This window comes from Periophthalmus magnuspinnatus, chromosome 6, assembly GCF_009829125.3.
Source record: "Periophthalmus magnuspinnatus isolate fPerMag1 chromosome 6, fPerMag1.2.pri, whole genome shotgun sequence".
In the NCBI taxonomy this organism is placed as follows: Eukaryota; Metazoa; Chordata; class Actinopteri; order Gobiiformes; family Gobiidae; genus Periophthalmus; species Periophthalmus magnuspinnatus.
Genome location: NC_047131.1, coordinates 6,941,519 through 6,956,878, shown reverse-complemented (window position 1 = coordinate 6,956,878; position 15,360 = coordinate 6,941,519). Strand labels below are relative to the sequence as shown.

The 15,360-nt window shown below is 39.6% G+C and overlaps 1 protein-coding gene across 1 annotated transcript in view; it reads left to right on the top strand.

Moving 5' to 3' along the window:
• The first annotated feature begins 2,677 nt into the window (after window positions 1–2,677).
• LOC117372641 (leucine-rich repeat and immunoglobulin-like domain-containing nogo receptor-interacting protein 1) overlaps window positions 2,678–15,360 on the top strand; it is a 246,341-nt gene continuing 233,658 nt past the window's right edge. The window contains exon 1 of the mRNA XM_055222500.1: window positions 2,678–2,764. The gene's annotated coding sequence lies outside the window, so the exon portion shown is untranslated. The remainder of the gene's footprint in view (window positions 2,765–15,360) is intronic.

The following is a 15,360-nucleotide window of genomic DNA, read 5'->3' as shown; positions in this document are numbered from 1 at the left end:
CTTTCCATACCTGTTAGTACTCATCCACATAGAAACGGTATATATTTGCTTTATAGGAACAATACGTTAGATTTTGATTTAAAATGACATAAACACGATCTAACTGTGTCCCTGGATACAAAATAAACACGTTCACATCAAATATATAGCTAATATTGATAACAATTGTAATACTGATTTAGGTAGTTTATGTTATAATGTGTTTTGGTTCTGATTCTACTATTATCCAATCAGAAAGCAGAATGAGCCTCACATGACTCTAATATTTGTGTTGCCAGTTTCAGTGCTGCAAAACTCTCTAATCTGAACCGTCACCACCTAAACTCCGGCACCTGCATCTTTTTTCATCTTAATAAAACTTCTGATGGATTAATATTAGTTTCTTTATAGATACAGTTAATATTCTTCAATAATTTACATAATTTACAGCCATTTTTCACCAAAACGTATTAGATAAAATGACTGTACAGGATAGACTAGTCAATTTCACATGTAATTTTGATAATCACAAATAATTTTATGCTTGAGACTTTATTTTTAACTTTAAGAAAGAAGTGCATCATGTCATTTCATCATTTACTTTACACTAATAACGGAAACACATCTGGATTTAACGTTTGTTCTTACTTTAGCAGATTCAATTGATACAAAACTCTTAAATTATAACGACCAACTGTCAGTTTAAAGAGATTCTGCATGCTTTTGGGGAGTTATATTATTTTTAACTGGATAAACAAACTATTAGTTGATCATTGGTGAGGAAAACGTATATGTATTTGTATCGATTTACTTCACACAGCTCTGTTTTTACATTTTTATTAAAGGACTTGTACGGCGATGTGATCAGTGATTTGATCTTATACTATTGGACTGTGGAATGTGTCTGAAATATCTGCAGTGACAGTTACATAAGGCACCAATACTCCTGGGTGAGCGCTAGAAAATGCATATAGATACACAGTGGATTGAAGTTTATACGCATATGTATATATACGTATACCAGATACTCCAGAGAAATACAAGACACAGACACAGGACGACACTCTTGACCTTGAGAAGGGGATGTGTGATGCCTCTCCACATTTAACTCTATAGTGATATTTTCCTGTCAATATAATTCAGATCACATCTCCATTACAACGCTAATTTACAACCAAGAAAGATTTCCAAATGAGTCTTGCTTTTAACTGTCCCGTAATAGTACAGGGTAGCACTTTGTAATGGCACCTCATTAGCCTTAATATAGCATGGACGAAGACTTATTTCACAATGCACAAATAGTTTATTGCGATCTTTGCTCAGTAACTGCTTGATCAATGTGTTAGGAGTAAGATTTAGGCTGTTAATAAAGTCAAAATGAATCTTAATAATTGCTTTTTTTATTAATTAATGCGGGATTAAACACGTAAACTCCTCCCACAACTTAATTTCAAACCGAGCTGGTAAATTCGGCAGTACTTGGAGGAGTAAAGAAGTCGGGACAGTTGACGCGTCCCAGTGCAACGGTTGCACCCTTCGAAGGGACCGGTCGACGAACATCTGTCTGTGCGCTTACGTTACGTCGCTTGTGACAGTTGCTGACTCAATTTTTCTCCCGTAGAAGAAGTAACGAGCGGAGTGCATGACGAGATATAGAAGTGCATGAAGTCTGCTCGGGTGCACGCTTTGCTCACAGCTGATCTCCGTAGAAACGCAAGGCACATTTGTCGGCCTCATTTGTCATGGGGTGCGTGAAATGGGACAGGCTTTGCTGCGCCGGAAGTGACGTAAGTGCCCTTGAAATGGAGCCGACAAATTGAGATACTGTCGAATTGGGACACGGCAAGTGAGGACGGAAGAGGGGGGCGGTCTGGAAGTATAAGAAACAGTGTGATTGGTCTAACGGGTATCCACACTTCAAACTCCGCCTCTGCAGCCAAGTGTTTGTAAACAGAAACACCTGGCTTTAATAAGGGCAGAGTGATGTCACGTAATACTTGAAGTTGCAGCAGCCACTGGAGGCAGCACACCCTCAGTTTTTTGACAGTTTTTGAGCGCAAACCTGCAAATGTTCCTAGTTTGGGCTAAAATTTCCCAAAAAATCACTAGGAACGTTGTTATTAGACGTCTTCATTAAATCTTCCATCTGCCATTTATCTCTCACAAACGTCTTAAAATACAAAAAGTGTCAGTTTCTCGTTGTGCCACGTTATTTTGAACTCATAACGATTCTCTGTTCATATGATAATGCCCAGCTATATATCGCTCAGTGTCATATCTGCTCTTTAATCATTTAATTAGCACAGACTGGCAGCAGCAGTAGCGGATTGTCATAGCGAAATAGCTTGTACAAGAACCTATTCTCTCCTCCTCCTCCCCTCGCTGAAACTTTCACATCTTGCACACTGCAGCTCCACCTTCCTCCAGACCCCCTCCTTTTCTCTTCTCCTCTCCTCTCCTCTCTCTATCTCTCCATCCCTCCACCGGTCCTCCATAGACCCCTTTGCTTTGGCTGGATACACCCTCCTGTCTCGTGCATGTGCGTGGCTGCATGGTCCCTGCATGCGCCAGACAGTTCAAGTGCTCCGGACTTTGGATATCAATTTTCCTTCTCCGGCAAATCTTCCCGGCAGTTAGCGCGTCTCATTTTGCCTCGGCATCGCCATCTCCATGGAATCTTCAATCCGCTGTTCAGGATCTGGGATTTAATGAGCAAGTCGCTGCGGACCGGGAACAGCCAATTTTCCGGATTCTCTCCCTCTCGTCCTGGTTCTCGTCGGCGCTGGTAAGGACGTCTTTTTCCCATGCGTCCTCCATCGCACTTGCTCCGCTCCTGTGCTTGCATACTGAGTGATTCTGCGCTAGTATGGGGATGCTAACTCAGGCACAGCAATCTCTTTAGGACATGCAAATCGGGATAGAGATGGCTTATGTTTTTTGGTTTTATTGTAAGTGGCATTTGAGTGGAGTTTGGAGGTGACGCTAGCAGTGTTCCTCTTGCTGTTATGGGAAGTCCAGAGGGAGAGATGCTCTACTTGGCTCTATTGATCTGCAGTTATTTTCAGCACAAACCCTTGGAGACAACTTTGCATTGGTCTATATCTAACAGAAGTGTGTCTAGGTTTGAATGTTGCAATAAGTACGGGTGTTGTGATTGGCTGATGGTAATACAAGGGTGTGTTGACGTACTTGTTCTGAACAGAATGGATAAGGGATAAGTGACGATTTTGAGTCCTGGACTGGGATATGGGACATTACTCGCCACATTGCAACTATACAAGATTTTGGAATGATTTATCTTGAGGTTCATTTCTGCTCCTTAAAGGACACATTTTTTGCCAAATTGCCTTTTTTTTTTTTTTTTTTTTTAGCTTTTAACCATGTTATAACATCGTCTCATCAAAAACTTACTTGTCTTTTCATTGACACTTGTTTGATGAATATTGTGCCGTAAGTCTGCCTCCCCCGGGCCATCACAAAACACTCAGTTTGAAATTTCACAGTATTGTTGCATCAGAGGTAGAAGCCCTGTGCAGTTTCGTTTTAATCCTTTTCGAGACCTATTGCGCTTGTGTCTGCTGTGTAGTTATGATCTATGAAACTCGTGGATCATTATGTTATAATCTGCACATAGCAAAAGATGAAGTTTAAATCTGTCAACTGGACAAATCGTTGATGATTGAAGACATTTTGCTGATCATCCAAGCCCCTTTTTCAGTTCTGATCAGAATACTGCTGGACACTGCCTTATATCTATCTAAAGGGAGGAGCTAACCACACTGAAACTGTAACATCTATTGTCTCCAGTTTCATCTGAAACTACCCTATTCAATCCTCAACGACCCTGCTATTGTTCTCTTTGTTTTGGGTCTGAGGATGGGGTTATAGATGGCGGTGAGATTATTTGAGATAATTTGCACATTTTAAAACCCAATATTCACCTAAAATTACTTAATAAAAGACACAAGTCCACTGACTTTCACACTTGAAAACTGTGGTGCCCAATGGGAGCTGACGTCATCACAACATAGAACCATGTAGCTTTTGGCACCTCCGATGGATAGCTGCAGATCACGCAAGCGGGCCGCGGATATTTTTTTATTTGTACCAAAATGACCATGCAACACTGCCAAATCTTACGAGTACGACCGATTAAGACATTTGGAGAACAAAGTAAATACAGAGCAGTTGGTGTGTACCAATGAAAGTGAAGACAGGAGCTGATTGGCAAAATGGCATCTTGAAAAAAAGCAATTAAAGCTTTGCTCAAACATGCGTGAATCCCTCCAAATACGCCTTCAGAGGGGAAACGAGAAGGAAACAACAGCAACACGGTTAAAAGCTCTGAAAAGTCGATTTGCAGAACGGGTCTACTTTAATATGTCGGGGTTTGTTCATTATTAGTGAAGATTAGTGTTTTCCTCATGTTAATTCACTCTGCTGACAGTAGATGGCGCTCTACATCAAATTCCAGCATGGGGAGCACCCAGGCTGAAAATGTGATCTTTACAAAGCCATTATTTTAAGTTCTAAAACATGAAATACTAAAGCACAGGTGCTCAAGAGCATTTAAAGGCCAATAATAAAACACATAATGCATAATATGTTCCTTAAATGAGATCACAAAATAACTGAAATGGCTTGTTTATATACAAATGAGTTATGGTTGGCATTTAAATTTTGGGGGATTTCTTTCAGAGCAATTAATGTGTGGTTTTCACAAGTGCCAAGTCAATTTTGAGTTCTGTTCTATTGCAGTGTAGAGTATTAGTTTCAGCTTTTCAAGTTTATATAGCTTTGAATGGATTTTTTATTTTTTTTTATAACATTTGAAATATTTATGTCTTATCAATACTTCTGCTCACTAAAGGTCCTATATTACACAAAACTGACTACTGTGAGCTTTGAGTCATGTTATAATGTTGTTCTTAGTTGTGTTTTGTTTCATTCACACATGAGTAATCCTTTATTATTAGTCTGTCTACAACTCCACAGCTCAAAATGCTCTGTTCCACCTTGTGATGTCATGAGGTGTTCTGTTCTGTTGGGGTTTGGAGTATTAGTTTCAGCTTTTCAATAGGCTATATGAGCTAACAGATTTTATAACCTCTTATCACCATTTCTGCTCATTAAATACGATCACAAAATAATAATGAAAACTGTTTATATGTAAATGTGTTGTGGTTGGCATTTGAGGTTTGAAAATTTGTTTCAAAACAATTTCACAAGTACATTTTGAGTTCTGTTCTGTTGGGGTATTAGTTTCGGCTTTTCAACTAGGATATACAGCGAATAGATTTTCATAACATTTGAAATATTTATGTCTTTTGGCTGTTTCTGCTCATTAAATAAGATCACAAAATAATTGAAAGTGTTTGATTGTTTGTATGCAGATGTGTTGTGGTTGGCATTTGAATTTTGGGGATTTGTTTCAAAGTGATTCATGGCCATTTAAAAAACTTTTTATAGTTTTCGCTTCATTGAAAAGAGGTTGTTACAGCTGGAAGCAACATTTAGCATAGCATAACTGCCTAGGTAATTTCTCATGGCTTTGCAAAAACGAAACTGCCTAAGTTAAAGTGTACATGTTACACTATTTTCTGATCTATTTCATAATGTTGTTTCCTCATCACAAACAGACTTGGAGCTGTATTTTGATTGTTTGACGTTTAATACTCAAACACTCTGTTCCACCCTGTGATGTCATTAAGTGTTAATACAGGAAGTACTCCACTATGTTTTTAAACTCCATACACCTTCACTACAATCATTTGGATGATTTCAGACCTGAAATTGCAAATCTGGCAATTAGGAAGAGATAAAATATAGCTGTGAACTTGAAAAAAACTTCCACCTCATGACATCACAAGGTACAATGGGTCATTTTGAGCTTTGGAGATACGGACAGACTAATAATACAGCGTTAACGTGACATGTGAATGGAACAAAATGCAACTCCAGGCATGTTTTGGATTATTATAACATGGCTTTAAGCTCACATGAGTTCATTTTGAGTAATGTAGGACCTTTAACACACAAATCCTGCAAAAAGATATGTTTTATACCATGCTGTGGAATATTAGAGCCGAAGGAACATTGCCATGGAAACATGTATGAAGAGGCCCTCCTCCAGGCTAAAAGAGTCAGGTTTGTGGATATGCAAGCTCAGAGTAAGGATGTATCAGGTAAGTATGGTTTTGTCAGTGCAATAAACACAACCAAAATGGGGGAAAACATGCTTTATTTGTGTATTTTTTGGCAAAAGTTACATACTTCGGCTTTAAGAAAATGACTGGTTTGTGTTATTTTGAATGTAAAAGTCTTTCCGATTGGCTGAGAACGGAGCCAATCACACCCAGAGGTGCTGCAGGATCTGGACAGACCTCCTGCCTCTCTAGTATGGTGAACTTACATAAGAGCCATATCCTGAAGTACTGTCTGGGTGCAGGCTCACAGCTGTACACTACCGCCACTGTAGCATTAGAAGTGCTCCCCTGCTGCTGTGACTTATTCATTATTTATATGTGTTCAAGATGGGCTCTGTGTGAAAGGTAGTAAACACAACCAGGTAACACCAGCTGACCTTCTGTGTATAGTGTGGTGTGCTCTAAACATCTGTGAAACTATGGGACCTGTGTTTGGTAACTTTTTAAACCGACTCTATGTAAGAATTGGATTTTTAATTTCATAAGTTTTCTTTCTTTATCATTATTTAAACAGGGAGACCCAATGAGGGCACTTAGACTATCTTTTTCATGTGCGCCCTGTTCAAAATACAGACAAAAAATAAATAAATAAATAAATAAATAAAAGTCTATATATCACATTAAATAAAGGAGCAGCTGTGTGTATATAACTTCGTTGCCAGATTATTAAATTGCATTAGTGGCACCAAAGTACTCAGTTTTGCTTGTCCTTGAAATATATTACATTTTTGTGATGCCAAACTGCCAAAGCCCTTTTTTCCCATCTCAGCTCTACTGCAGCCAGTCCTTAGATGTATAAAATCATGTGATCTTGAATTAAATGTAAACCTGACTTATCTTTGTCCCCAGATACAAAGTAAATCTGTTCAAATCAAACATATTTTTTCCTGATTAAAATTCCAATGCTGATTTATTTGTGATTACAAAAGCGTGATGGCCCATTTATTCATGTTATAATAATGCCGTTTTTTGTTTGTTTGTTCTCAAGACGATTATCCAATCAGAAATCGGAATGAGCTTGGCACAAATCTCTCATTTGTGTTGCAAGTTTTGATGCTGAAATCCAGTTAGTTTAAACCTAAAATTCCTCTTTCTTATCTGAACTTTCTCACTTTCTAAACCCCAGCACCTGTAGCGTATCACGAAACAGTGCTAGTGCGGACTCTGCAGCTCAGTGAGTGAATTCTGGAGGTTTGGAGCTTTCACGTGAGGCCTGTCCAAAAACTGAGAATGAGAAAAACTTCTATCTGCAGGTTTAGGCTCTGGACACACAGGTTCAGTTCTGATTGTAGATCAAATCAGTAATTTGTCCCACGAGCAGACTACTCTTGTGATTTTGGGCTCTACAAAAATAAATTGAACTGAAATCGAAGGTGTCCAAACCACGGTTAATAGAGGCAGAATAATACATAATTTGCACTGCTAACATCCGTAATATACCAGTACGCTATTCCAAATCCCACCCCCGTAAACAGACAGCAGGTGTACCCAGAGCCCTGTTAGTCGACGGGCTCATCTGGAGGCAGGAGTTGACGAAGCTATTTTTGTCCCACTGTGAATGTGTGAGGAGCCCAACCCTTTTATCCTTCTGATGTGCGCTTGTTCATTCTCGGCTCATTTCTCTCTCTTGTCTCTGCAGCTCTTCTGGGAGGAGAGGAGGGGGAGGAGAGGGGGAGACGATGCGGAGTGAGTGGGGAAAGAGAATAGGCAAATGATAATAACAAAAGATTGACAGGAAACTGGCGAGGGAATGAATGACACTGAAAAGCAAGCCAAATTTCTTCATGAAACGACGAAACGGAGTAAAGGTACTGTTGCTTCATAGGGGTTAACTTACCTGGTGAGATGCTGTTGCTTTGTCTGAGTATTACATAGTTCCACATTATGACAGTAAAGTATTTCTTATGCTTAAAGAAGAGGTATTATGCAAAGTTGACCTTTTGAAGCTTTCTACAACGTTCTAACGCTTTTCTCTCAACAAAAACATTCCAGAAGAAGAAGGTTTTAGATGTCATCCATGCATGTTTGAGTAATTTAGTGATCTCTCCTGGGCCCTATCCAAACCCTCCTTATGTTTAGCTGTACGATGCTGTCCAAAGCTCCACCCACAAGTCTACGTCACCCATGCTTCCACGCAATAATTTTCCATAAATATACAAAAAGCATGATACAAAACAATACACTACAACTTCACAAATCTGATGCAATGTGCAGTAGTTTCGTTAGCAGGAGGCACGCTGATGGTGTTATGATAGTGCTCTGAAGGGGGAGTGACTTAGTGCACAGAGTATAACTGAAACACATGAAAGTGATGTAAATATGTTTTGTGTTAACAGTTAATACGCCATAGAAGAAAAATACCACCTCTTTAAAACACATTTTTTGGTGCAGTTATGTAACACTGTTGAATAATTAACCGGCTGTAGTAAAAATCATGTCAGCGGGGGAGAACTGTACTATTTTATAAGTAAGCAAAAATAGGGAAAAGTCCAAAACGTTGACAAATACACTACCAGTCAAAAGTTTATATGCACCCTCTCATTCAGTTTTTTGGTTTAGTACTTTATACATTTTAGATACATCAAATATATGAAACCAAATGTATACAATTATGTTTTATAATTTATTATGTTGCAAAAAAAGAGAAAAAAAGTTACATGCATTTATTTATTTTTATTTTTATTTTTATTTATTTATTTTTATTACTACTCTCATATTTTCAAAGTATCCACCCTTTGCTTTGTCGACAGCACTGAAAACCCCCATTCTCCGATTTGAAGGTTGGCAGTTTGGCTCCAACTCTAGACATAAATATCAAACATAGAATTAGGCATATGCAGCAATTTTACTTATATATTTAGTTTTCTCTCCGAATTTTATACAGCCATATACGCACAGCCATATTTCAACAGCATCATTTCAACACAGAGGCAACAGTAGCTCAGTTGGTCGAGTATTTGTCCACTGATCCGAAGCTTGACCAAGTCTCGTGAAGTGTGTTTTTACTCCACAGCTGTCTCAAGAAATGCTAAAAGTTCAAAGTAAAATGTAGATATTTTTAAAAATCTAAAACATGTATGGAGTTATTTTGGGTTTATCTTCTGTTTACTACATTCTATAGGTGTCCACTCATAGTTTTGTTGTCTTCAGTGAGAATCTACAGTGTAAAAAATCATGGAAAAAAGCCAAGGTAAGTTAATTTGTACAGCGCAATTCATACGCAAGGTAATTCAAAGTGTTTTACAGAATAAGAAAGTCAATCCGCTGGTCCATATTCACCTGCTCCTAGTGAGACATAGATCTGAGCGTCGTCTACAGAGTTGTGACAGGCTGAAACGTGAATGAAACTGTTGAAACTTTTGCCTGACATGGTTTTACCTCAGTAGACCAGAGCGTGCGTACACCACCAGCCTGCAGCCGCATTTCCTGTTGCAGACATCAATATTTATCACATTGTGTATTTCACCAAAGAAATCCGGATCACACTGCATGATGGGAAAATAATGGCCGTTAAAGTGAATTACCCGGGCGGCCGGTAGACAGGCTACGGTTTCATTCCTGATACTTTTCCAGCACTTAGGCCTGTGTGAGTGATACGCAGCGATATTAAAATCTGGGTGCAAAGGCAGTGGATACGGTTTTACTGTGGATGTGGTGGGAGCGTAAGCGAATAACTCCATGGAAATGTGGCTTCATGAGAAATATATTTAGGCTAACTCGGATTTATGGAGATTTGGAGCAGGCTGTTTTTGTCAGGGGAGCGAGAAGTCACTAGAGGTATTCACAAAACTGACAGAGAGAAACTTACTCAAACTCATGACTCACAGATGACATTGTCTTTGAGTGTTGTCGAGGCACACTTTGAAAACATAATCGTGATTAAAGTTGCACTGCGAAACTTTTCTGGTGGGGAGTCTACAACCTGCTTTTCCCTTGGAGATGTATTTGACTTGGTTTTCTGCAGAATAGCATTAAATGTATCTAGCGGTGTTGGTATTGCTTAAAAATGCATGAACTTTTACTATGAGCAGGTTCACTTCTCTACACATCTGCTTGTCTCCATGGAGATGGATACGATTAATGCCATATTGTGGAATAGTGCCATGGGACTATAGCTATACACATGTTTAGATACATTCATATGACTTTTCTTTGGACAAAAAAATATAGTTATTAGTCAACAAAATGGAGACAAACTGCACATGCACATGGCTCCTTCAACTCAGAGCGCCTTAAAGATCCTGTGTTAAGCAAAATGGACTTGAGTTGTGTTTTGTTTCATTCACACAGATTTGAGTAATCCAACATTATTAGTCTAGTCTAATCTCCAAAAGTCAAAACACTCAAAAATGTTCCACCTTGTCCTGTCATGAAGTCGTTTTCAAGTTACTGCTGCCTTTTACCTTTTGCTCCGTGCATATTGGCAATTCCAGGGTTGAAATTCTCCAAATGATTCTAGTGAAGGTGTATGGAGTTTAAAAACACAGTGGAGCACTTCCTGTATTACCACGTGACATCACAAGGTGGAACAGAGTGTTGTTCCTTTTGTGTTTGAGAGAAGGACTCAGACTAAATATGCAGGGTTTGTGTGTTAAACATGTGTGAATGAGACAAAACCCATCTCCAGGTCTGTTTGTGATGAGGAGACAGCATTATGGCATATCTCAGAGAACAGTGTAATATGGGCTCTTTAAAGACGGCACAGTGCTGGTCTGAGTTGTTTGGTCTGCAGACAGAATGTGATGCAGTGACTCACACACACTGAATCTGCCCTGCGCCAAATGGGAACTTAACAACTCATTTTCCCTCAACTTTCAACGCAATTATTCTCAAGGCTGTTACAGCGAATAATGGCCATTACCAAGGGGCTTTTGTGATTTACCATGATGCATGAAATGAAGTTGGCAAATTTGTTCCAGCAATTCTCAGCTAATAATGTCCACAGTGGGAACTCTGCTGCAGACACGTGCATGTTCACTGCTTCTGGCTTATGGCTCCACACAACAGATTGTAATTGATATCGAAAAACCAAATTAAACCAAAAGCCTGGATGTCCCCGGGGTTCTCTTCCTCCTGTTGCTGCATAAAAGTGAATGGTCTAATCAATGTTAAAGGTGCACTATGTAATTTTTCCAATAAAAGTCAAGTAAAAGTAGTAAAGTGCTGTACCAGTAAAATGTTAGGTATCTGTACTTTAAATAAGTGCATTTGAAAGTGGATACTTTTTACTTTTACTGTACCACATTTGACATCAGTTATCTGTACTTTCTATTTCACTATATTTTTTTTTAACGGGCCTGAACAGTAAATTTTTTTTTTTTAAATTTTAGTTGAGACCTGCTGCAAAGCCTGAAGGGTTTAATTTTAACACGTTCATAATATGAGCAAACAAATATATGCAGATGAAAACAGCCAAAAAAAAAATAAAAAATCAATGTTGTTTCTGTTCAGCACAAATTTGTATCAAAAACACCACACTTTTACTTTTTACTCTTTAAGTACATTTAAACAGGTTTTTTCTAAAGTTGATTTTTATGCAGTACTTTTTCTTTTACTTGAGTAGTTTTCTTCCATCCCACAGTTACATGCTGGCTGCTATGGAGGTAGTAGACAATTGACGAGAATGTTCTTCTGCACAGCAAAATCTGTATCTACACTCACCTAAAGGATTATTAGGAACACCTGGTCAATTTCTCCTTAATACAATTATCTAATCAACCAATCACATGGCAGTTGCTTCAATGCATTTAGGGGTGTGGTCCTGGTCAAGACCATCTCCTGAACTCCAAACTGAATGTCAGAATGGGAAAGAAAGGTGATTTAAGCAATTTTGAGTGTGGCATGGTTGTTGGTGCCAGACGGGCCGGTCTGAGTATTTCACAATCTGCTCAGTTACTGGGATTTTCACACACAACCATTTCTAGGGTTTACAAAGAATGGTGTGAAAAGGGAAAAACATCCAGTATGGGGCAGTCCTGTGGGCGAAAATGCCTTGTTGATGCTAGAGGTCAGAGGAGAATGGGCCGAGTGATTCAAGCTGATAGAAGAGCAACGTTGACTGAAATAACCACTCGTTACAACCGAGGAATGCAGCAAAGCATTTGTGAAGCCACAACACGCACAACCTTGAGGCGGATGGGCTACAACAGCAGAAGACCCCACCGGGTACCACTCATCTCCACTACAAATAGGAAAAAGAGGCTACAATTTGCATGAGCTCACCAAAATTGGACAGTTGAAGACTGGAAAAATGTTGCCTGGTCTGATGAGTCTCGATTTCTGTTGAGACATTCAAATGGTAGAGTCAGAATTTGACGTAAACAGAATGAGAACATGGATCCATCATGCCTTGTTACCACTGTGCAGGCTGGTGGTGGTGGAGTAATGGTGTGGGGGATGTTTTCTTGGCACACTTTAGGTCCCTTAGTGCCAATTGGGCATCGTTAAAATGCCACGGGCTACCTGAACATTGTTTCTGACCATGTCCATCCCTTCATGACCACCATGTACCCATCCTCTGATGTCTACTTCCAGCAGGATAATGCACCAGGTCATAAAGCTCGAATCATTTCAAATTGGTTTCTTGAACATGACAATGAGTTCACTGTACTACAATGGCCCCCACAGTCACCAGATCTCAACCCGATAGAGCATCTTTGGGATGTGGTGGAACGGGAGCTTCGTGCCCTGGATGTGCATCCCACAAATCCCTATCAACTGCAAGATGCTCCTATCAATATGGGCCAACATTTCTAAAGAATGAATCAGCACCTTGTTGAATCAATGCCACGTAGAATTAAGGCAGTTCTGAAGGAGAAAGGGGGTCAAACACCATATTAGTATGGTGTTCCTAATAATCCTTCAGGTGAGTGTATCTCTGGAGAGAAGCAGGTGACATCATACAGGTTAGATCACTCACAATAACACAGTGCCATTATTCAACCCCAAATGTCCGATTATTGTCAGCAGAAAGAACTTTGAGCCATGAGATTAATATGAAAAGTATGTGGAGCCGATCCCAAACAAATATTGGGAAAGTTTAACAGTTTTTGTGGATCATACGTTTGGATATTCCTTTAAAAACAGCAAATCTCCCACAAATTTATATAGACCGTGCCCTCCATCTGGAATTATGACAATTTCTACAATGATACCAGTGATTTCTGTTTCAGTTTGAGAACAATATTGATCTGACACCAATACTAGTTAGTTTTGTCGCTCCTCCTCCTTCGATGCCTCCTGGACACCTCACTACGCCTTAGGGTCCCACCGGAGGAGCTGGAGGACGTGTCTGGAGTGAGGGAAGTATGGGAGTCACTGCTTAGACTGCTGCCCCCGCGACCTGGCCCCGGATAAGAGGAAGAAAATGGATGGATGAAATGGTTCTACTATGAAAAATTCTATATATAGGCTAGAATATATTTAGAATTCTCGCTCCACCTCAATCTGAACTGATCTAAAAATGACACAAAACAAAAATAGAAACAATGTACTTGCAATATTCGTATCAGTATCATTATTATTTTTTTCATTGGGAAGTTTTAAAATTTTAAGTCAGTTTTAAGTCATCAATAATGTATTATTAATCTGCCCATTGTGTTTTTTCTGCCCTTTCTTCCAACTGTACTCTACATTAAAAATTCAGTAGCTTTTATCTTTTGTATTGTGAACCATTACAATAGATTCTGTGTTGAGTGAGCTAGCCGTGACCCCTGCGTGACCTCTGCAGACTGACGCACGTTGCACAAACTCCCCACTTGGCCTTGAACCAAAACACAGCCAAACATTTATTTTCCCTCAACCAAAACACCCTGTTTCTACTGCACTTTTTGGTTCAACACAGCTAAGGCTTGAACAATGTGTTTGCTGTGTTTGTGCTTGTTTTGACACATTGTGCTACAGCTTAACTGGTCTGAACATAATGTAGAAACCACATCGTGAACTGTGTTGGGGATTTACTATTTACTATAGCTAAAACAAGCTTCTCAAATATTTCATACCATGAGATAATATTTCGATTCCAAGCACCACTAAATCTAAAGCCGGACTATATCAGTGTGTGCTACTGTAACGTCCTGCTCACTGGCCTCTCCAAACGAGCCTTAACACAGCTGCAGTACATCCAGAACACTGCTGCTCGGGTCCTGACTAGAACCAGGAAGTACGAGCACATAAGTCCTGTGCTCAGGTCTCTGGCTCCTGTGGCTCAGAGAATAGACTTTAAAGCAGCTCTGTGTGAACAAGTCTCTCCATGGACCAGCACCAAAGAACATCTCCCACATGTTAGAGCCACATGAACCATCTCACACTCTGAGGACTTCAGGGACCTGCCTCCTGCTGTAGTCCTGATTTAGTCCTGGTTTAGTCCTCTTTTAGTCCAGGTTTAGTCCTAGTTTAGTCCTGGTTTAGTCCAGGTTTAGTCCTGGTTTAGTCCTGATCTAGTCCTGGTTTATTCCCAGTTTAGTCCAGGTTTAGTCCCAATTTATTCCCGGTTTAGTCCCGGTATAGTCCTGATTTAGTCCTGGTTTATTCCTGGTTTAACCCTGATTTTGTCCTAGTTAAGTCCAGGTTTAGTCCTGATTTAATCCTGGTTTAGTCCAGGTTTAGTCCTGGTTTAGTCCTGGTTTAGTCCAGGTTTAGTCCTGATTTAGTCTTGATTTAGTCCTGATTTAATCCTGGTTTAGTCCTGGTCTAGTCCTGATTTAGTTCTGATTTAGTCCTGGTTTATTCCCAGTTTAGTCCAGGTTTAGTCCCAATTTATTCCCGGTTTAGTCCCGGTATAGTCCTGATTTAGTCCTAGTTTAGTCCAGGTTTAGTCCAGGTTTAGTCCTGATTTAATCCTGGTTTAGTCCAGGTTTAGTCCAGGTTTGGTCCTGGTTTAGTCCTGGTTTAGTCCTGATTTCATCCCGGTTTAGTCCTGGTTTAGTCCAGGTTTAGTCCTGGTTTATTCCTGGTTTAACCCTGATTTAGTCCTAGTTTAGTCCAGGTTTAGTCCTGATTTAGTCCTGATTTAATCCTGGTTTAGTCCAGGTCTAGTCCTGATTTAGTCTTGATTTAGTCCTGATTTAATCCTGGTTTAGTCCTGATTTAGTTCTGATTTAGTCCTGAATTAGTCCTGGTTTAGTTCTGGTTTAGTCCTGATTTAGTTCTGGTTTAGTCCTGATTTAGTCCTGAT